A 24,188-nucleotide genomic window follows, 5' to 3' on the forward strand; every position below is an offset into this window, starting at 1 on the left:
GACAGAGAGGGAGAGAGATAAAAAGGGAGGAGGGGAGAGGGGAAAATAATATACTAGCTAGGTGCAGTGGCTCACGCCTATAATCCCAGCACTTTGGGAGGCCAAGGTGGGCAGATTGCTTAAGCCCACGAGTTTGAGACCAGCCTGGGCAACTTGCCAAAGCTCTGTCTCTACCAAAAATATATATATATAAAAAAAAAATTAGCCTGGCATGGCAAAACATACTAGTGGTCCCAGCTACTCAGGAGACTGAGGTGAGAAGATAGCTTAAGCCTCAAAGGTGAGATTATAGTGAGCCAAGATGGCACCACTGCACTCCTCAGCCTGGGTGACAGAGTGAGACCTGTGTCAAGAAAGAAAGAAAGAAAGGAAGAAAGGAAGAAAGAAAGGAAACAAAGGAAAGAAAAAGGAAAGAAAGGAAAAAGAAATACTAGGTCAAATAGTGTTCCCCAATAATTCATGTCTACCTGGAACCTCAGAATGTGACCACATTTGGAAAGAGGGTCTTTGCTGATATAATTAGTTAAATTAAGATGAGGTCTTGGTAGGGTGCAGTGGCTCACACCTGTAATCCCAGCACTTTGGGATGCCAGGGTGGGAGGATCACCGGAGGTCAGGAGTTTGAGACCAGTCTGGCCAACATGGTGAAACCCCATCTCTACTAAAAATACAAAAATTAGCCAGGTGTGGTGGCACATGCCTGTAATCCCAGCTACTTGGGAGGCTGAGGCAGGAGAATCACTTGAACCCAGGAGGCGGAGGTTGCAGTGAGCCAAGATCACACCACTGCACTGCAGCCTGGGCGACGGAGTGAGACTCTGTCTCAAAAAAAAAAAAAAGATGATATCCTTTTAGATTAGGATGAGTCCTCATCTAAACAGACCCAGAGGAGACACACAGGAAGAACACCCTGTGATGATGGAGGCAGAGATTGGAGGGACGTGGCTACAAGCCAAGGAACATCAACAATTGCCAGCAACCACCAGAAACTAGGAAGAGGCAAGGGAGGGTACTCCTGTAGGGCCTTCAGAGGGAGCACAGCCATATTGACACTCTGATTTCAGACTTCTAGCCTCCAGAATGATGTGAACAGAAACAAAAACAACATTTGTATTGTTTTCAAGGTACCCAGTTTGTGGTAATTTGTTACGATAGCCCTAAGAAGTGAATACACTTCCCATTTTGTTATTTTCTTTCTGCTCATCTGAATTTCCTAATTTTTCTACATTGAACATGGATTATTCAGAAAACAAAAGCTTAAAAATTCCAAGCTCTTCCTTGATTCTGCATCCCCTTGCTCCTTCCCTGTGTGGTCCAGCTTCCCTCACAGGCTGAATGCACTCAATGTCTAACTTGCTCTCCTCCCAAACAGGCCTCTGCTTGGTGCAGTCTGGCTTCTACCCCCACGACCCCAAGAACCTGCTCCACCAAACATTGCCACTGGCCTCCACACTACTAAATCTCCCAGTGTGTAACCCTTCTTATTGACCATCTCTGCCATATTTGTCAAATTCTCTTGCCTTCTTAAAAAGCTCTCCTCCTAATGATGCACACCATGGAGCATTCACAGTAATTAAAAACTGTGAGCTGGGGCTAGGCATGGTGGCTCACAGCTGTAACCCCAACATTTTGGGAGGCCAAGGCAGGTGGATTTCTTGAGCCAGGAGTTCAAGACCAGCCTGAGCAACATGGTGAAACACAGAATAATGAAAACATTAGCCAGGCGTGGTGGTAAGTGCCTATAATCCCAGCTACCCGAGAGGCTGAGGTGGGAGAACCGCTTGGGTCAGGGAGGTGGAGGCTTCAGTGAGCTATGATCAAGCCACTGCACTCCAGCCTGGGCAACAGATTGAGACCCTGTCTCAAAAAAAAAAAAAAAAAAAAAGAAGAAAGGAAAGAAAAAGAAACCTCAATGAAATTTTCCAGGCCGGGCGCAGTGGCTCAAGCCTGTAATCCCAGCACTTTGGGAGGCCGAGACGGGAGATCAAGACCATCCTGGCTAACACGGCAAAACCCCGTCTCTACTAAAAAATACAAAAAACTAGCCGGGCGAGGTGGTGGGCACCTGTAGTCCCAGCTACTCCGGAGGCTGAGGCAGGAGAATGGCGTAAAGCCGGGAGGCGGAGCTTGCAGTGAGCTGAGATCGGGCCACTGCACTCCAGCCTGGGCGACAGAGCCAGCCTCCGTCTCAAAAAATAAAAATAAAAAATAGAAATTTTCCAGCAGGGACCTACACTGTAAATACAGACACTAGACAATTGTCTTATTCAACTTTAGGTTCCCAATAAGGCCACACACTTAAGAATTGCAGGAATACTTAAAATAATTGAATTATTTCCATCTCAAACCATTTCATTTTATAGTATCAAAGCCATAGAACTCTATATAAAATCAGTAGATTTATTCAGAACACTTTATTATTTCAACAAGAAAAACTGAAAGATTGTGTTTTTATATTTCCAGGAATTTAAAGTGGGAAAAATCTTAAACTTTAAGGACATTGTTTTAATATGATTTCTTGCAATTGACATTTATAATAATAAATTTTTTTTACTTTCCTCATTATTAAAACTTTAGAAACAATGAACATAAACCTTTAGAAATCAAAATGCTATTAAGGTTTTGTTTACACAAGCAGGTCTTGAGTTCCTAGAAAAAAAAAAAAAAACAGAAAACAAAAAACAAACAAAAAAAATCAGAATCAATAAATCAACAGGTCTATTCAAGAAAAACACATCACCTCTTTTTCTATCTAAAAAGTTCATTCCCAGATTATCTCCGTGGCTTAAATCATGATATTATACAGATTTCAGCAGCTTGGAAGCTTCCTCTGATCCTCCCTTTATATAAGCTTTCCTCTGATTTCCCATCAAGTTTTTCAATTTGTTTTAAAACACAAAATCAAAACCACACACACACAAATTGCACATCCTCCTCTCCCAGGGCTCTCCTAATAATCTTATTTTTCTTGTTCTTTCTTTCTTTTTGTTTTGTTTTTTGTTTTTGAGCCAGAGTCTGGCTGTCACCCAGGCTGAAGTGTGCAGTGGCGCAATCTTGACTGACTGCAGCCTCTGCCTCCCAGGCTCAAGTGATCCTTACACATCAGTCTCCCAAGTAGCTGGGACTCCAGGCACATGCCACCACGTCCAGCTAATTTTTGTAGTTTTTGTAGAGACGGGGTTTAACCATGTTGCCCAGGTTGAAATCTGATTTATTTTCAAGGAGATTGGCACCTCTTAGGGAATCTTCATTTTCTCTCCGTGCTTCATTGTCCAGGAATGCCAAGCATTCTCTCTCATAGACAGGCGTGTCTTCCTGGCAGCAACAGCGCACTCCAGGCTGAAGCAACTGCAGAGACTGCCAAGAAAAACAGCACCCCCATATCCCCTCCCTCAGGGACTATATGAGCCTTAACCAAATTTGTAATCTGACTAGGATCCAAATTTTTACCCTAGAGCAAACCAACAGCTCCAGGCCAAGAGCCTAGGATTCTTCTATCCTGGGAATGACCCACTAGGTGAGTTAAAACCTACCAATCTAAGCTAACCTAAACTAGGAGCTGCCCCTAAACTATATCAGCATTTACTCTTCCTCGATTGACTTCATCCTCTTCTGATAAAACTAATCAAAGAGGTTCAACTGGGTTATAACTCTACTCTTTTAAATATACTTCTTAAATTTCCCATTGGCAATAATATACTAATGATTAATTGTATACTATTGTATTATAGTAATTAGATTTATATCCTGGGATTATTTGATATTAAAAAATATTGATCGATCCTGATTATGTGGATTGAAAAATTAATCCTATAAGTAAACAGCATATAAATAGTATATAACATAGTGTATATATATATACATAAATAATATATGTCCTTATAGTATAAAAGTTAGAAATACAGATAAAAAGAAATGGGGGAAAGTCCCATATTTTCTTATAATCCAGAATGTACATTTGTAGCATTGCTACGCATATGTTGCAAGCTGATATATAAAATGTTAACTAGGCCAGGTACAGTGACTTACGCCTGTAATCCCAGCACCTTGGGAGGCCAAGGCAGGCAGATCACCTGAGGTCAGGAGTTTGAGACCAGCCTGACCAACATGGCAAAACCTCGTCTCTACTAAAAATACAAAAATTAGCCAGGCATGGTGGTTTGTGCCTGTAATTCCAGCTACACGGGAGGCTGAGGCAGGAGAGTCGCTTGAACCTGGGAGGCAGAGGTTGCAGTGAGCCAAGATTACACCATTGCACTCCAGCCTGGGTGACAAGAGCGAAACTGCGTCTCAAAAAAAAAAAAAAAATTAACTGCTTTGGTTTATAAGACTATGTGTTGCCTTACCCCCCACCCGCTCTCCCCACTTCCCCACCCCAGAAAAGAAACTATTCTAAAGTGTTAGGACTTTAAGTGACTAAGAAACCACTTAAGTCAATTGTGATTATCTGGAAGCAACTAAGTGTCATTTTCTGTATCAGAATGAATGGGCAGGAGATGGACTCTGGAGGTAGAAATACAGGGAAGGAAATCACAAATTGAGGCCAGATGCACTGGCTCACACCTGTAATCCCAGCACTTTGGGAGGCTGAGGCGGGTGGATCACTTGAAGTCCGGAGTTCCACACCAGCCTGACCAACATGGTGAAACCCCGTCTCTACTAAAAATACAAAAATTAGTCAAGCATGGTGGTGCATGCCTGTAATCCCAGCTACTCAGGAGGCTGATGCAGGAGAACTGCTTGAACCAGGAGGCAGAGGTTGCAGTGAGCCGAGATCATGCCACTGCACTCCTGCACTCCAGCCTGGGCAACAGAGTGACACTTCATATCGAAAAAAAAAAAAAGAAAAGAAATCACAAATTGAGTTTTAGAAAATAATTAAGTTACATTTCTAGCACACTGATATGGTTTGGCTCTGTGTTCCCACCCAAATCTCATGTGGAATTGTAATCCCCACGTGTCAGGGGAGGGACCTGGTGGGAGGTGATTGGATCATGGGGTTGATTTCCCCCATGCTGTTCTCATGATAGTGAGTGAGTTCTCACAAGATCTGATGGTTTTAAAAGTGTTTACCAGTTTCCCACTTGCTCTCTCTCTCCTACTGCCATGTAAGACGTGCCTTACTTCCCCTTTGCCTTCCACCATGAATGTAAGTTTCCTGAGGCCTCCTAGCCATGCAGAATGGTGAGTCAACTAAACCTCTTTCCTTTATAAATTACCCAGTCTCAGATAGTTCTTTATAACAGTGTGAAACTGGACTAACACACCCATTTTTTGTCCTTGATACATCATACCCACTACCCACATGCACACACACACACACACACACACACGACTTTGCATATTTGTAAGCAAAAATGGAATCATACCATACGTGTTATTCTATAACCTGCCTTTCTCATGTAATAACATACCAAGCTTTCAATGCCAGGCTGAAATAGGCTCAATCACCCTCACCCTATCAGGTTATGGGAGATTGCATTTTCCAAAGAAGCCTCAACAATATCTTCTATCCCATATGTTCTTCAGCAATGTGACTTTGTCACTCTCCTCTCAAGAAGTGTAGTCTAATTCACCTTCCCTCAAGTTTGGTTTGGTTTTAGTGACTCCCTTATATCAATAGATGGTGATAGAAGTGACTACATTGTGATTTCTTTTTCTTTTTTTCTTAGAGACAGGGTCTCATTCTGTTGCCATGGCTGGAGTGCAATGGTGCAATCATAGCTCACTGCAGACTCGAACTCCTGGGCTCGAGAGATCCTCCTGTTATGGCATCCCAAAGTGTGAGGATTACCGGCATGAGACACTGCATGCAGCCAAGAACATACGTTGACCTAAAACTGGCATTCTGTGATTGTAACTGAAAACAGATAAAGCAGGAGGAAGATGTAGGAAGATGGTGAGTTGAGAGAGCCATTTATAAATTATCAGAATATTAGTACTAATCCTTCTTGGCTTTTTTAAACCGGAAAAGGGAGCTCTGAATTTAATTCCCAAACTGTAATTCCTGGGACAGAAACTACCTAATGTGCTATAATGCTTAAATTTTATATCATCAGCTTTGATTGTCCTACATAAACACCAGTAATAATACCAACAAGAAGATCAATAATAATAGTAATATAAGCTTGTAATCAGTGACTTATTCACCATGCACTAGGTACTAGGTTAAGTGCTTTATGCTTTATCTCATTTAAACTTTTTTTTTTTTTTCCCCCCCACACAGGGTCTCTATCACCCAGACTGGAGTGTGGTGGCACAACCATTCCTCACTGAAGCTTCAAACTCATGGCCTTAAGTGATCCTCCTGCCTCAGCCTCCCAAGTAGCTGGGACTACAGGTGCATGCCACCACACCCAGCTAATTTTTTTATTTTATTTTATTTTTTTTTTTGAGACGGAGTCTTCTCTGTTGCCCAGACTGGAGTATAGTGGCGCAATCTCTGCTCACTGCAAGCTCCCCCTCCCAGGTTTACGCCATTCTCCTGCCTCAGCCTCCCGAGTAGCTGGGACCACAGGTGCCTGCCACCACGCCTGGCTAATTTTTTGTATTTTTAGTAGAGACGGGGTTTCACCATGTTAGCCGGGATGGTCTTGATCTCCTGACCTCGTGATCCCCCCGCCTACGCCTCCCAAAGTGCTGGGATTACAGGCGTGAGCCAATTTTTTTATTTTTTGTAGATACAGGGTCACACCATGTTGCTCAGACTGGTCTTAAACTCCTGGACTCAAGGGATCCACCTGCCTTGGTCTCCCAAAGTGCTGAGATTACAGATGTGAGCCACCGTGCCCATCCTTTCTCATTTAATTTTAATAGCACCTCTGTGATGTAGCCACTATTATCATACATATTTTACAAACGATGAAACAAGCTTACAAAGGTAAAGAAGCTACCCAGAATGACTCAGGCGGGAAGCTGTGGGGCTGGACTTGAACTAACGTATACCTGACTCCATGCTCTTAAGCCTGTTACTCAATTTGACATGTGTTCTATTCACAGATGCTGTATTAGTCTGTTCCATTCTCACATTGCTATAAAGAACTACCTGATCATCCACTACCCACACACACTTTGGGAGACCAAGGTGGGAGACTGCTTGAGCCCAGGAGTTCAAGACCAGCCTGGGCAACACAGCACAACCCCATCTCTACAAAAAATACAAAAATTAGCAGGGCATGGTGGTGCATGCCTGTAGTCCCAATTACTCAGGAGGCTGAGGCAACAGGATTGCGTGAGTCCTGGAGGTAGAGGCCGCAGTGTGCCAAGATCTCATCACTGCACTCCAGCCTGGGTGACAGAGTGAGACCCTATCTCAAAAAAAAAAAAAAAAAAAAAAAAAAGAACTGAGACTGGGTAATTTATGAAGAAAAGAGGTTTAATTGACTCACAGTTCCACAGGCCGTATGGAAGCATGACTAGGCCTCAGGAAACTTACAATCATGGCAGAAGGGAAAGGGGAAGCAAGCACATCTTACTATGGCAGAGAAGGAGAGAGAGAGAAGGGGGAAGTGTTACACACTGTTAAATCATCAAATCTTGTGAGAACTCACCCACTATGATGAGAACAGCAAGGGGGGAAACCGCCTCTATGATCCAATCACCTCCCAACAGGTCCCTCCCCCAACACTGGGAATTACAATTCAACATGAGATTTGGGTGAGGACATACAGCCAAATCATATCAGCATCTTTTGCTCAGAATTCCTATGTCTGGAGAATTCTCCACATTATAAGTCTCACCCTCAAAGGTGGAAATCAGAAACTGGACTTCTCAGCCCTTCTTGCAGCCGGCATGCTGACTTGTGGCACAGGCCTTACTAGCCAGATACACCCATATGAAGATTCAATTTGCAGAACAGTACGAGAAAACAGGCGGTGCACAGAACCCATGCTTCCAGGGAGGGCTCCAGTGGAGGTGCCATTCCCATGAAGGTCTTCACAACAGACAGCAGTGGAAGGGAGGGTGCTCTAACAGGGTCTTCAGTGACAGACACTGTAACATAATCTTTGCTGTATCCACCAAGTCATTTGTTTCTGACTGTCAAGCTGCCAAGTCTAACTCTGGCCCTCCCAGAGTTTCTGTGAGCTCTAAGTTAGACCTCAATAATTTCTCTTTTTTTTGACATGGAGTCTCACTCTGTCACCCAGGCTGGAGTCCAGTGGCGCGATCTTGACTCACTGCAAGCTCCACCTCCCAGGTTCAAGTGATTCTCCTGCCTCAGCGTCCCGAGTAGCTGGGACTATAGGCACGCACCACCATGACTGGCTAATTTTTTGTATTTTTAGTAGAGATGGGATTGCACCGTGTTAGCCAGGATGGCCTTGATCTCCTGACCTCGTGATCCACTCACCTCAACCTCTCAAAGTGCCGGGATTATAGGCATGAGTCACTTCACCTGGCCTATTTCTACTTTAACTAGCCAAAGTTTTGTTACATGGGACTAATAACCTGACTGGCATAATCTCTTCAAAACTCAAGAACTAATATTTCAAGCAGAAGTACAGATATCTGTTTGTTCTGTTTTTCACAAGTTACAATCAATTTCATTATTAATGATTTGTTTTAAATGTACACAGCTTTTTCTAAGTGGGTGAGTCTTCTAATAATTCATCAAAAGTAGCAGGACTAGCTAACCTCGTCAGCTACATAGAGAAGTCTGCTGACTTTTCCCCTAACTGAGAAGCATTTCTTTCATGAGTAGAAATCCCAAAACACTTCAAATATACTTTTTACCCTTTGGATATATCTTCTTTCTTTGCTTCTTTTGCTATTAATATTAATGTAAGATATCTGGTTCTAACTGTGAATTTAATCAAATTCTTATTATTTTGTCTTCACTTTATTCCTAAGGCCAACTCTGAAACTTTTGCTAATTCCTGTCAGATATTTCATTCTTATAAAATGTTACCTTCGTCGTCTCTCCTACTGATAGATTAAATGACATTACATAATTGTGAGGAATTTAGAACACTTTTTAAAATCTGGTTTTTCCTACTGGTTGTCCACTGATCAACAGTCTGCAATGTTACATGCAGTATCCTTACATGAGGAACATGGCAGACAGAGTTGGTTGCCTTCTTAACAGCCATTTCCCCTTATTTCTTGCTCCAAGAGCTTCAATTTGTGCAGGCATAGGCAGAAATATGCTCTCCCCCCAGCCCCAGCTAATTAATCCTGATGGTTTCCCTTTCCTTTTGCTGTGATTTAGGGGTGGGCATGAGGTAGGTATACAAATTTGCCCAATCACTCCGGTCTAAGTTTGAAACAATTTATGCTCCTGATAAAATAAGACGAATGCATGAAGAAGAGCATCTGTACTCTCTTTTCCCTATTTTAGACGTCATGCACAGATGTGATGTTTGCAGTTGCAGCAGGCATTTTGTAACCATGAAGAATTAAAAAAAAATAAAAAATAAAAAAATAATGGCCGGACACAAGGCTCACACCTGTAATCCCAGCACTTTGGGAGGCTGAGGCGGGTGGATCACCAGGTCAGAAGTTCAAGACCAGCCTGGCCAACATGGTGAAACCGCGTCTCTACCAAAAATATAAAAATTAGCTGGGCGTGGTGGCATGTGCCTATAATCCCAGCTACTGAGGGGGCTGAGGCGGGAGAATCACTTGAACCTGGGAGACAGAGGTTGCAGTAAGCCAAGATCGCACCACTGCACTCCAGCCTGGGCAACAGAGTGAGACTCCATCTCAAAAAAAAAAAAAAGAGCTAAGTGTTGAGGATGTGAAGGTCAGCAGAGCAGCCAGTAGAAGTAAGTGATTCACAGAACTTCACCTGCAAGCCATGGAAAAATCTCAACAATCTAAGGCAAGCCACTGTCTTCAATCCCAGCTGCTTATAGCATCCAAACAGGAAACTCTCAAGATCTTGCCTTCAGTCCACGTGTCTGCCTTCAAATGCCTCTGTTGAACAATGGTTTTTCTTTTCTGCTTTGCTTCTCACGCAAGTGCATCTCATTGGCAAACTCCAACTTGGAATCAAATGAAGGAGGGGATTCTGGCACATGTAACTACAGGTTTATCTTCTTTAATGCAGAGTGAACTCTAGAAGTAATAATGGAGATGTATAGCTGGACAACAGACAATCTAGCACAATGAAAGTGAAATGATGCCTTCAAAATTTTGAGGGCTAGTAACTTCCAACTAGAATTATATTCTCAGCTAAGCTATCAATCAAGTATAAACATAAAACTGAATCCAGGCATGGTGGCTCACACCTGTCATCCTAGCTGCTTGGGAGGCTAAGGCAGGAGGATCCCTTGAGCCTAGGAGCTCAAGGTTACCATGAACTATGATCACATCACTGCATCCCATCCTGGGTGACAGAGCGAGACCCTATATCTAAAAATAAAAATATAAAGGTTTTTTTGGCCAGGCACAGTGGCCCACACCTGTAACCCCAGCACTTTGGGAGGCCAAGGTAGGCAGATTGCCTGAGGTCAGGAGTTCAAAACCAGCCTGGTCAACATGGCAAAACCCCGTCTCTACTAAAAATACAAAAAAATTAGCCAGGCATGGTGGTGGGCGACTGTAATCCCAACTACTCGGGAGGCTGAGGCAGGAGAATCACTTGAACCCAGGAGGTGGAGGTTGCTGTGAGCCAAGATCACACCACTGCACTCCAACCAGGTGGCAGAGTGAGACTCCAGCTCAAAAAAAAAAAAAAAAAGAGTTTTTTAGACATAAAAGGTCTGAAAAAATTTAACTTCTGTGTACCCATTATCAAGAAATTTCAAGAAGATTGACTCCACCAGAATAAGAGGAAAGCAAGAGAGAGTGTGAATTAAGAGTGAAAAGGAAGAAATTGCTGCAAGAAAGAAGCAATCCAACATGAGAGAAATAAAAAGGATTCTCAGGAGTATGATAAAAAGAGGTCCTTGAATGACAGCTATGTGTCAGATGCAGAGGACAGTCAATCCAGATTGGAGCAATGTGACACAAGATGCAGACATCACAGGAGCCATCTCGAAGATACCCTTTGCCATTGGACCTCTTTTTGAGGCTTGGTGAATCTGACCTAGATTTTGTCTGTGCTTGGCACATCTTGACTATGGACCAGTGGAGTTTCTGCTCTCCTCACTGTGACAAGCAGAATTCTAAAATGGCCTCTATAATCTCCATCCCCTAGTTATGAGTAGGGTTATGTCACCTTGCATGACACAAAGTTCTGCAGATGTAATTAAGGTGACTAATCAGTTGACTTTAAGACAGAGGATTATCCTGGTAAACCTGACTTAATCATGTGAGCCCTTTAAAGGCATTTTAAGAGCATTTTCTCTGGCTGGTAGCAGAAGAGAAAGCCAGAGAGATTCTAAGCACAAGGGAGACTTAACATAAGGGAGACTCATCATAAGGGAGAGTCTCCATTGCTGAGTGGAGAAGGCCACCTGAGAGCAGCCTCTAGGAGCTGGCAGCAGTCCCCACTGACAGCCAGAAAGAAAGTAAAGGCCAGGCGCAGTGGCTCACGCCTGTAATCCCAACACTTTGGGAGGCCAAGCAGGTAGATCCCTTGAGGTCAGGAGTTGAAGACCAGCCTGGCCAACATGGTGAAACCCCGTCTCTATTAAAAACACAAACATTAGCCAGACATAGTGGCAGATGCCTGTAATCCCAGCTACTTGGGAGGCTGAGGCAGGAGAATCGCTTGAACCCAGGAGGTGGAGGTTGCCATGAGCCCAGACTGTGCCATTGCATTCTAGCCTGGGCAACAGAGAGAGACTCTGTCAAAAAAGAAGGAAAGAAAGAGAAAAAGAGAGACAGAGAGAGGAAGGAAGGAAGGAAGGCAGGCAGGCAGGCAGACAAGACAAGACAAGACAAGACAAGACAAGCCAAGCCAAGCCAAGCCAAGCCAAGCCAAGCCAAGCCAAGCCAAGCCAAGCCAAGCCAAGCCTAGCCTAGCCTCCAGTGCTACACCTGCAAGGAAATGAACTCTGCTAACAACCTGAGCTATCTTGGAAATAAATATTTCCCTAGTGGAGCCTCCAGAGGAGGAGGCAGCCAACCAATGTCTTGATTTCAGCCTAATGAGACCCTGAGGAGAGGAACCAGCTAAAATATGCCAGGCTCCTCACCTGTAGAAACTATGAGACAATAAATGTATGTTGTTTTAAGCTGCTGCATTGGTGATAATTTGTTATGTGGCAATAGAATACTAACACACCCACCATGACCAGCTGTCTTCCTGAACTGAGGAAATTCACCTTACCCCATAGAAAGGGTTTTCTTTGATTTCTTCTTGAAAGTAGGTAAGAAACCATGGAGAGCTTGGGAGTTGCAGATAGAGCTCCCACTTCTTGACTATGTTTCTGCAGATATCCATTACCTGACCCCAACTGCAGCCCTGCCAGATGTCCCAGCTGTGATATATCCTGTGTTTCCCAGAACTCACTCTTGACCCTGACCACAGACTTCCCAAAAGGAGCTCTTGCATTCTCTCAGGAATGCTACCACTGAATTTGACCCAGAGCTTATCTTTTGAGAGCCTGCCGCAATGGTTGGGCTTGCCACTCAGTTGTCAAAAATAAGCAATATAAGGCCAGGAGCCATGGCTCACGCCTGTAATCCTAGCACTTTGGGAGGCTGAGGCAGGCAGATCACTTGAGTCCAGGAGTTCAAAACTAGCCTGGACAACACGGTGAAACCCTGTCTCTACAAAAAAAAAGAAACTACAAAAATTACGGCCGGGCGCGGTGGCTCAAGCCTGTAATCCCAGCACTTTGGGAGGCCGAGACGGGCGGATCACGAGGTCAGGAGAACGAGACCATCCTGGCTAATATGGTGAAACCCCATCTCTACTAAAAAATACAAAAAACTAGCCGGGCGAGGTGGCGGGTGCCTGTAGTCCCAGCTACTCGGGAGGCTGAGGCAGGAGAATGGCATAAACCCGGGAGTCAGAGCTTGCAGTGAGCTGAGATCCAGCCACTGCACTCCAGCCTGGGTGACAGAGCAAGACTCCGTCTCAAAAAAAAAAAATTAGCCGGGCATGATGGTGCACGCCTGTAGTCCCAGCTAACTGGGGGGCTGAGATGGGAGGATTGTTGAAGCCTGGGAGGGGTCAAGGCTGCAGTGAGATGTGACTGTGCCACTACACTCCAGCCTGAGCAACAGATGAAGACCCTGTCTCAAAATAACAACAACAAAGATATTTTTTGTTCTCATCAAATACAAAAAATAAATAATATTTAAGAATAGCCACATAGGTGGTAAAACTATAAAGCAAAGCAAGAAATAATTATCAAAAAATCAGGATAGTGGTTACCTCCTGAGGAGGAAGAAGATGATTGAAGTAGAGCAAACAGGATTTTCAAGTCACTGGCAAAGTTTTACATGTTCATCTGGATAACAGGTACACAGGTGTTCGTTTTACCATTATTCCATAAACTCTCTGTATTTTTATACAGTCTTTTGTAGTATTATACTTAACACATCAATACTTAATAAAAGATAGCATTATTATAAATTGAGGAAATGGAAGACATGAAACTACAAATTAAAATTCCATCCGGCCGGGCGCGGTGGCTCACACCTGTAATCCCAGCACTTTGGGGGGCCAAGGCAGGTGGATCACAAAGTCAAGAGATGGAGACCATCCTGGCCAACATGGTGAAACCCCGTCTCTACTAAAAATACAAAAAAAAAAAAAAAAAAAATTAGCCGGGGGTGGTGGCAGGTACCTGTAATTCCAGCTACTTGGGAGGCTGAAGCAGGAGAATTGCTTGAACCCGGGAGGCGGAGGTTGCAGTGAGCCAAGATCATGCCATTGCACTCCAGCCTGGGCAAAAAGAGCAAAACTCTGTCTCAACAACAAAAAAATAACAATAAAATAAAATAACAAAAAATAATAGTAAAATAAAATTCCATCCTGACTGATTTGTCCTTGAGTTTCTTTCCCTAGAATTTACTAGAGTGTTAAAAGTTTCATAGGAAATAGTCTCTGTATATCACGAACCCTTTAGAGTTTCCACCAGTGGGGAAAAGATGAGCTATTCAATAACAATATTAGATTTTATTCATATCTCAAATCATATCACCAAAATAAATTTCAGATAGATCAAGACTTATATGTGAAAAAAATGAAAACTTGGAAGACAAGAAAATATGGGAGATTTATTTTACAATCTGGGAAAGCCTTTCTAAGCATGATGCAAAATATAGATGCAATAAAAGGAAAGAAGCTAAATATAAATACGTTTTAAATTCTGCTTAGTAACAACACCAGAAACAAACTCAAAAGGCATGAAAACCTTGGAACAACTATTTGTATTCCTATAGATTGATAAGAAAAAGACCAGTAATTCACTAAAAAAAAAAATGGGCAGAGGATATGAACAGACAGTTCTTAGAAATTTCAAATGGCTTTTAAACATATGAAAGTATGCTCTATCTTTCCATAATAAGGAAAATGTAAATTTAAACTACCAGATTGGCACAGATAAAAATTTTGATAACACCATGTGGATGAAGGTTAGAGAAACAGATGCTCTCACATATTGCTGGTGGGAGTGTAAACTGGCTCAACCCCTGTGGAGAACAACTTGACGATATCTATCAAAATCTAAAACGCATGTTTTGGCAGGCACCATGAGTTGTGTACCCCAAAATCATAGCTCCATACTCCTTGTTAATAGAATCCATTTGTTCAAGTGGCAATGTGCCAAGCTCCAAGAAATGAATTTATGTGCAGATGCATTCATATTCATTAAGCACTTACTGGGTGCTGGGCACTGTTCTGAGCTCTGAAGATACAACAGAGAAGGAAGCAGAACAAACTTCACCCTTCATAACAATCCTGAACCCACTGATGAAGATACCAGAGCAAAATGGCAATAGTGGTATTTTGATGTGTATTTCAGATAATAAATGACCACCATATAATTTTTCAACAAAACTCACACACTTTTGAGATTGAACACAATGCATATACTAGGGCCAGGCGTGGTGACTCACGCCTGTAATCCCATCACTGTGGGAGGCCAAGCCGGGGGATCACTTGAGGTCAGGAGTTTGATACCAGACTGGCCAACATGGCAAAAGTCTGTCTCTACTAAAAATACAAAAATTTGCCAGGAGTGGTGGTGCATGCCTGTAATACCAGCTACTCAGGAGGTTGAGGCAGGAGAATCACTTGAACCCAGGAGGTGGGGGTTGCAGTGAGCTGAGATCACGCCACTGCACTCCAGCCTGGGCGACAGAGCGAGACTCTGTCTCAAAAAAAAAAAAAAAAAATTGCTAGGGCAAGAGGTACAAACAGGCCTTGTCCCAAGCAAACTGGGAAATATGGTTACCTGTCATCCTAAAATATTGATGATGTCAACACTGCCTCAGTTGCTATGATGCCCTTCAATTCTAAAATGACTCCATCAGGAAAGTGAAGAAAATCAAAACCCAAACTAGCTCTAGAGAAAAGATACTCAACCTCTTTAATAATGAGGAAAATATAGAAACAAATCAATAATAAGATGCCTTGGAAGGATCTGAAAGACAGGAATGATAGGTTCAGAATGGTTTCAAAACTTATCCAACTTTTCTAACATGGTGATGTCTGTGTAAAAAAAAAAAAAAAAAAAAAAAAACTTGTACAGCTTTGATTTGAAATTGTAATGCATTTTTCGGGATATATCTCCTGAAATAGAAATGATGAAAACATTATTCCTGAATTGAGGAAAAATGGTGTTATACTAATAGATTTCAGTTCTTACACCCAGCACAGAAAACTAGAATACAAAAATAAAAAACCAATATTAGAATCACTATTCATACCCTTTTGCCTGACAGTCACTTTCCCGGCCTCTGTGTGGCCCAACAGTGGTTAATGAAACAGGAAAACAACTGTCAGGGTTTCCCTGGAAAGGTTTCTCCCAGTTAAAAGGGACATTCAAAAGGCAAGGGTGCTGGAGCTGCCTCTTCCCTCATGTTCCAGCCTTGAAACTGGCCATGATGGCTGCAGCAGCTACTTTGCAGACATGAAGTGACACTCATGAAAAAGAAATGTCCTTTTGCTAAAGGTAGCAGAGAAGAAAGACCCAGAACAAGAAGAGAATACTCAAAGCCTATGATGGCCTTGTTGAGCTGCCAGGCCAACCCCAACATCACTCAAGAGAATTGCTGTGAGTTAGAAATGGGAGAGAAGCTGGGCCTGATGGCTCATGCCTATAATCCCAGCACTTTGGGAGGCCAAGGTAGGCAGATCACTAGAGGCCAGGAGTTCGACACCAGCCTGGCCAACCTGGTGAAACCCCGTCTCTACTAAAAAATACAAAACTTGCCCAGGCATGGTGGCGTGCCTATAATCCCAGCTACTCTGGAGGCTGAGGCAGAAGAATCGCTTGAACCCAAGAGGCAGAGATTGCAACAAGCTGGGATCACACCATTGCACTCCAGCCTGGGCGACAGAAAGAAGCTTGTTTCAAAAAAAAAAAAAAAAAAGGAAAGAAAAGAAAAAATGGGAGACTTTCGTCTGTATACCTTATACCTTCTGACATCTGGTACTTTTTGAACTTTGTTCTGTGTGCATGAATTGCCTATTCAAATAAAATTGTAATGCCTGAGGTTTGCTGTTGTTTCTTTTTTGAGATGGAGTTTCACTCTTTTTGCCCAGGCTGGAGTACAATGGCACGATCTTGGCTTACCACAACCTCCACCTTCCAGGTTCAAGCAATTCTCCTGCCTCAGCCTCTCGAGCTGGGATTACAGGCGCATGCCACTACACCCGGCTAATTTTGTATTTTTAGTAGAGACGGTGTTTCACCACGTTGGTCAGGCTGGTCTTGAACTCCTGACCTCAGGTGATCCACCCACCTCAGCCTCCCAAAGCGCTGGGATTGCAGGCATGAGTCACCGCGCCCAGCCTAATGCCTGAGATCTTATCAATCAAATATTTAAACTAAAAATATTTTACATGTACATTTTTTAGTGGAAATATAATTTTAAAAAGCACAGTTTAGCCAGGGGCAGTGTCTCACACTTGTAATCCCAGCACTTTGGGAGGCTGAGGCAGGCAGATCACCTGAGGTCAAGAGTTGGAGACCAGTCTGGACAACATGGCGAAAAGCTGTCTCTACTAAAAATACAAAACAAACAAAAAAAATTAGCCAAGCGTGGTGGCAGACACCTGTAATCCCAGCTACTCGGGAGGCTGAGGTAGGGAGAAATGCTTGAACCCGGGAAGTGGAGGTTACAGTGAGCCGAGATCATGGCACTATACTCCAGCCTGGGTGACAGAGGAAGACTCGGGCTCAAAAAAAAAAAAGCACAGTTTAAGACCGGGGCTCGCACATGTAATCTCAGCACTTTAGAAGGCTCAGGAGGGAGGATCTCTTAAGCCCAAGAGACCAGGCTGGGCAACAAAGTGAGATCTCATCTCTATAAAAACCAAACAAAACATCTTGGTGAAAAATGTGATAGAATGAAGTATATCACAGACAAAAGGGGCCTTCAGTATCAACTCTCACATATTGATTGTCGATGAAGAAGAGTCAAACTCTGTAAAATATTTGAAGAGACTTATTCTGAGTCAAACATGAGTGACCATGGCCAGTGACACAGCCCCAGGAGATCCTGAGAACATGTGCTCGAAATGGTCGGGCTACAGCTTTTTATTACACATTTTAGAGAAACATAATACATCTAAGATGTACATCAGTTCCCTGCAGGAAGGCGGGACAACTCCACATTGAGTGAGGGTGCATGGGGGCACTTCCAGGTCATGGGTGGATTCAAAGATTTTCTGATTGGGAGTTAGTTGAAAGAGTTTGTCTAAAGACCTGAAATCTACAGAAGGGAGTGCCTGAGTTAAGATAAGGGGTTGCAAAAATCAAAGTTCTTGTTATGCAGATAAAGCTTCCAGGTAGCAGGCTTCAGAGAGAACAGATTGTAAATATTTCTCGGTCTCCCTCCACCACCCAGGCTGGAGTGCAGTGGTGCAATCTCAGCTCACTGCAGCCTCAACCTCCCAGGCTCAAACCATCATCGCACCTCTCAGCCTCTGGAGTAGCTGGGATTACAGGTGCGCACCACTACGTCCTGGTAATTTTTGTATTTTTAGTAGAGACAGGGTTTCACCATGTTGTCCAGGCTTATCTCAAACTCCTGGGCTCAAGCAAGCCACCTGCCTCGGCCTCCTGAAGTGCTGGGATAAAAGGGGTGGGCCACTGCACCAGGTCAAATTGTAAAACTTCTATTTTTTATTTTTTTATTTTTTTATTTTATTATTATTATTTATTTTTTAGACGAAGTTTCACTCTTGTTGCCCAGGCTGGAGGGCAATGGTGTGATCTCGGCTCACTGCAACCTCCACCTCCCAGGTTCAAGCGATTCTCCTGCATCTGCCTCCCAAGTAGCTGGGATTACAGGTGCCCGCCCCCACGCCTGGCTAAATTTTGTATTTTTAGTAGAGATGGGGTTTCACCATGTTGGCCAGGCTGGTCTCAAACTCCTGACCTTCAGGTGGTCCACCCACTTTGGCCTCCCAAAGTGCTGGGATTACAGGTGTGAGCCACCATGCCCAGCCAAAAATTTTATTTTTTACCTTTTTAAGGTGCAAGACTCTTAGTTAATTCTCTCTTGGTTAAGGAAAAATATCTGGAAAGGGAAGGGGATTCTCTACTGAAAGTAGATTTTCCCCACAAGAGACACCTTTGCAGGGCCATTTCAAAATGTGTCAAAAATATATATATTTTTTGGGGGGGGTGTAAACTACTTCAATTTACTTAAGGGCCTGCTGTCTGTCATGTTCGTATCTTATTGCTACAAAAAGCCTGCTTTGTCAGACTTAAGGTTTAATGTTAATGCTGGTCAGATGTGCCTGAATCCCAAAGGGACTCTCTCCCAAAGGGAGGAGAGTATAATGAGGCTTGTCTGACCACCTGTTCCCATCATGACATGAACTAGTATTTCAGGTAACTTTGGAATGCCCTTGGACAAAGAGGCATCCATTCAACTGATTGGAGAACTTAGAATTTTATTTTTGGTCAACATGGTAAAGCTTAAAGTTGCAGAAATCATTATCCTCAGTCAAGCTAAAGTCTAGGTATCCAGACCTCTCTTTCACCTAATTTATTTGCATTTAATCCAAAGTACTAGGCCAGGCACATTGGCTCACACCTGTAAACCCAGCCCTTTGGGAAGCGTGGAGGATCACCTGAGGTCAGGAATTCAAGGCTGCAGTGGGCTAAGGTTGCACCACTGCTCTCCTGCCTGGGTGACAGGACAAGACTCTGTCTCTAAAAGAAATTTTTTAAACAAATAACAAAGTACTGGTTTATGCTGTATTTATAAAACAACATATGTAGTACGATTTTCTTAGTTTTAGAACCCAGAAAGCTGTGCCAAATGCTTTGAGAATTGACATTTCCTATTAGGTTTTTTAAATACTTGCAGCCCAGATACTGCTTTTAATTTTTTAAAAACCAGTAACCATACTTACAGACTTTGATTAAGTTTCAAAGATTAAGCCTGCCGTGCTTGTCGGTGTGTGATTCCTTCCTCTAAGATTCCCGACATTCCCGTCCCCAGGCATCACTGTGTTGGGGGAGCGCTGTGTGAAAATGGCTGTGATCTTTGTGGGGTTTGTCCGGTTATACCTCATTGGGACACCAGAGGGCGCAAGGAGGGCCAGCACTTGTTTTTCTTTAAATCTCGAATCAAAGTCGGTGCAGAGAACAACAAAAGACCCGGAACACAGGGGCCTTGAGACAAAGGGACTCAGGGCAAAAGGCTGCACGCCCTGTTTTACTGAAATGGAATTTGCTTCTTCACTCTCCTCACCTTCTCACCACCTTAAGGAACTAGAAATAAACAACTTAAGCTGCAAAATAATGAAATCTTTGGCTAACAAGGAAAATCAAACTAGAATACATTACTCAACATGTAATAGGCTAAGAGGACTATCACAAATGTACATTTGAGCTATTTGCTTTGCCTAATATTAGTAACTTTAAAGAAAATTTTATTGTTTGCTTTTCTGAGTTCAATATATGCACATAGTAGAAAATTCAGAAAAGGTGGAAAAGCAAAAAGAACAGAGATCATCAGCACACTATTACCCAGACATAACTACTTCTAATATTTTCAGCTACTTCTTTCCAGATGTTTTCTTCTTTATTTTTTTATTTTTATTATTCTTTTCTTTGAGACGGGGTATCACTCTGTCCCCAGGCTGGAGTATAATGGCGTGATCTAGGCTCACTACAACCTCCACCTCCCAGGTTCAAGTGATTCTCCTGCCTCAGCCTCCCGTGTAGCTAGGATTATAGCCACCACACCCAGCTAATTTTTGTATTTTTAGTAGAGACGAGGTTTCACTCTGTTGGCCAGGCTGGTCTTGAACCCCTGACCTCAAGTGGTCCTCCCGCCTCAGCCTCCCAAAGTGCTGGAATTACAGGCATGAGCCACCGCGCCCGGCCACCAGATGTTTCCAATACTTACAAATGCATAGAAAAAAAATGGGATTCTGCGTGCTATTTTGTGCAGGTTCTCTTCTTATTTACTAGATCACTAACTTCATTTTATTGATAAATTCTGATAATAAAACTTTGCTAATCACATGAGTTAATCACAGGTAGGAGAATAAGAAATTTCAAAAGCACTACAGGCAGCTTTTTTCCAAAATAGCAGCAACTTGAATGCCAGACCTGAGTCATGCATTTGAAGCAGGAGTTTTTCTGTTGCTTTGTGTTTAGAAAGCAGGGAAAGACTAAAGAAAAGGCCTGGCGCAGTGGTTCACACCTGTAATCCCAGCACTTTGGAAGTCTAGGGCGGATCACAAGGTCAGGAATTTGAGACTAGCCTGGTCAACATGGTGAAACCCTATCTCTATTAAAAATACAAAATTAGTCAGGCGTGGTGGGCCGCACCTGTAGTCCCGGCTAATCAGGAGGCTGAGGCACGAGAATTGCTTGAACTTGGGAGGCACAGGTTGCAGTGAGCCGAGGTCACACCACTGCACTCCAGCCAGGGCAACAGAGCGAAATGGGTCTCAAAAAAAAAAAAAAAAAAAAACCCCAAAGAAAAGAAGTAGAAACTGTTTCACCCCACCCCAAATAGGCTGAATAATGTGTCCTTCCGGGTAGCCTGAGGACTGAATGCCAAAGGGCCAGGGGGTGTGGGTCACCAGGCCCCTTTGTTCCTCACACTGGGGCTAGTGCTTGCCTTAAGGCTAGACAGATCAGTAAAGCTATTAACCCGGATAGGTCAGCAGGTGGTCAGTAGGTCAGGAAAAAAGTCAGGAACAGGGAGGTCACTATCTCCTGTTGGGTTGGGGCCAATGATGGCAGGCAGGTTCCTCAAAGGACAGGAAGCTTAGGCCAGCCCAGGAACAGATAACCCTAAGGAAAGTGATGGCAAGATATGAGGCCCTGGAAACCTCTGAGGGACACCTAATCAATAAGCCCACAGATTCCTTAATTTACAGCAACAGATAAACGTGATGCTCTTGGCCACAAGAACTTAGTTAAATCACTGGAGCTGTCTGGCCTCAGTTTCCTTATCTGTATAACAACAGGATCAAGAAGATCGGTAAGGTTCCTGTCAGTTCCTCAAAGACTGTGATGTTTAATTCTCCCCAATCGTGCATTACAAATGAAAGGTTCCTGCCCCCTGCCACGCCAGTTCCCTAAGCAGCAGCCCCTCCACCATACACTCTTTCCCATATTGCCACATTTCCCACATTGCCACAGGTTCTGAGCCTTTGTATGAATGTTTCTCTGATCACTAAGTGCTGGAAAACATTTCCCACATTCTTTTTCTACGTTCATCATCATTCTTTGGAAGCCCAGCTAAAAATAGGTCTTTCTTTGACTACTCCAGCCCTTCCCTCTCTGTAATCCGTAGTATTCTGCACATACTTCCATCACTTTCTACCTCTGTAGCCTTCATCTTCCAGTGCCTCAGTTTCCTCACTGTAAAAAGGAGAAAATTATAGCAAACTCATAGGATTTAAATAAGGATTAAATGGTATTAAATAAAGTATATAGTAAACCATTGGTTTGAATTGAGTTCCTACACTGGCCCAACAGACAAACCAAAATAGTCACTCATGCTGGAGTTCCACACAATCAAGCTGAAAATAAGTTGCTTATCTGACCTTCCAAGAAATCAGCAGGGGGCGGAGCATGGTGGCTCACACCTGTAATCCCAGCACTTTGGGAGGCCAAGGCAGGTGCTGAGCTTGAGCTCAGGAGTTCAAGACCAACCTGGGCAACATGGCGAGCCCCCACCCCCCAACACCACCACCATCCCTCTACAAAAAATACAAAATCTTAGTGGCACAACGGCACATGCCTGTGGTCCCAGCTACTCCAGAGGCTGAGGTGGGAATATCGGTTCAGGCAGGGATTGCAGTGAGCTATGATCATCCCAGCCTGGGTGACAGAGCAAGACCCTGTGTCTAAAAAAGGAGAGAAAAAAAAAAAGAGAGAAAGAAATCAGGAGAGAGATATAATAGTCAAATCCCCAAGTAGGTCAGTTTTCACTGGAATGATAAGAAGTTCCCTCTGCTTTAACCTTTAAACAGAAAATAACTTTAAACACCAATCCACTTTGTGTTTTCCATTTCTGCTTGCTCAACCCTTTTTTGTCTATAAAGCCAACCTTGGCCGGTCAAGGTGGCTTATGCCTGTAATCTCTGCATTTTGGGAGGCCAAGGCAGGTGGATCACCTGAGGTCAGGAGTTTGAGACCAGACTGGCCAACATGGTGAAACCCTGTCTCTACTAAAAATACAAAAAATTAGTTGAGCGTGATGGCAGGCACCTGTAATCCCAGCTACTCGAGAGGCTCAGGCAGGAGAATCCCTTGAACCCAGGAGGTAGAAGTTGCAGTGGGCTGAGGTTGTGCCATTGCACTCGAGCCTGGGCGACAAGAGCGGAACTCTGTCTCAAAAAAAAAAAAAAGGCCAACCTCTTCTGTTCAACTCATTGAAATACTCATTCTATTTTATGGAATGAGATGTTGCCTGATTTTAGAATCACGAATGGAAGCCAATTAAGATCTTTAAATCTGTTATAACTTTGTCTTTGGACAATGGTTAATATTATATAAGGCACTTGAAGCCTAAGGCATAGCAGGCTCTCCATCAGCGTGAGCTATGCCTCCACCACAGCACTTACCAAATTGTATTGTTGTAACTATCAGTTAAAAGTCCACCTCCCTCAAGAAATTTGAGTTCCTTGAGGGCAAGAAGTGAGTCTTACTAATTTTTTGTGCCCAATGCCTATCTCCATGCTTGGCACAAAGGATAAATCAATAAAGATTTATTTTTTTAAAATAGGGAGGGAAAGGAAAGACTAAGTGTTGGTCGAGCTGAAGGGAGACAGACTTTTGCCTCTCAGTTTTTTGTTTTTTGTTTTTTGTTTTTTTTGAGACAGAGTCTCGCTCTGTTGCCCAGGCTGGAGTGCAGTGGCGTGATCTCGGCTCACCGCAACCTCCGCCTCCCAGGTCCCAGTTCAAGCAATTCTCCAGTAGCTGGGATTACAGGCATGTGCTACTAGGCCCAGATAACTTTTGTATTTTTAGTAGAAACAGGTTTCACCATGTTGGCCAAGCTGGTCTTGAACTCCTGACCTCGAGATCTGCCCGCCTCCTCTCGGTTTTAACTTTAAATTATTGTTTAAATAAATTAGAGGCCGGGCCCGGTGTCTCATGCCTGTAATCCCAGCACTTTGGGAGGCCAAGGCAGGCAGATTATTTGACGTCAAGAGTTTGAGACCAGCTGACCAACATGGTGAAACCCTGTCTCTAATAAAAATACAAACAACTTAGCTGCTCGTGGTGGTGCACACCTGTAATCCCAACTACTCGGGAGACTGAAGCAGAAGAATCACTTGAACCCCGGAGGTGGAGGATGCAGAGCCGATACGGCGCCACTGCACTCCAGTCAGGGCAACAGAGTGAGACTCCGTCTCAAAAAATAATAAGTAAATAAATAAATAAATAAATAAGGCTGGGGAATAGTGACGTATGAGCATCTCCAATATCTCCCCCACCCCTCACTTTAATAATCTAAACACGTATCCATCTAAGTTGCTCTCCAGGCCCAAAAGTCATAAACATCCGCCTTTCAATTTGAACGTTTATGGACAGCAAGTTCTTGTAATTTCCCATGATGTATTAAACCCAAATTTCCAAAATTTGGGTAGTTTCCGGTTTTTGATTATTATAAATATAGCCATTATAAACATA

General features: G+C 43.3%; 1 long non-coding RNA gene across 7 annotated transcripts in view; it reads right to left on the bottom strand.

Moving 5' to 3' along the window:
* The window catches only part of LOC119618261 (uncharacterized), a 174,743-nt gene that overhangs the window by 143,473 nt on the left and 7,082 nt on the right, over positions 1-24,188 (bottom strand). For 3 of the 7 annotated variants that reach the window (XR_012094575.1, XR_012094579.1, XR_012094580.1), the window contains exon 2: positions 13,686-13,783. The exons of 1 other annotated variant lie outside the window; for it this stretch is intronic. This is a non-coding gene — a long non-coding RNA (uncharacterized lncRNA). Of the gene's footprint in view, positions 1-13,685; positions 13,784-19,435; positions 19,613-24,188 lie in introns of those variants that run through there. 3 more of the 7 variants (XR_012094577.1, XR_012094578.1, XR_005239887.2) reach the window with 3 other exon arrangements.

Source organism: Chlorocebus sabaeus, chromosome 11 (genome assembly GCF_047675955.1).
Source record: "Chlorocebus sabaeus isolate Y175 chromosome 11, mChlSab1.0.hap1, whole genome shotgun sequence".
NCBI lineage: Eukaryota > Metazoa > Chordata > Mammalia > Primates > Cercopithecidae > Chlorocebus > Chlorocebus sabaeus.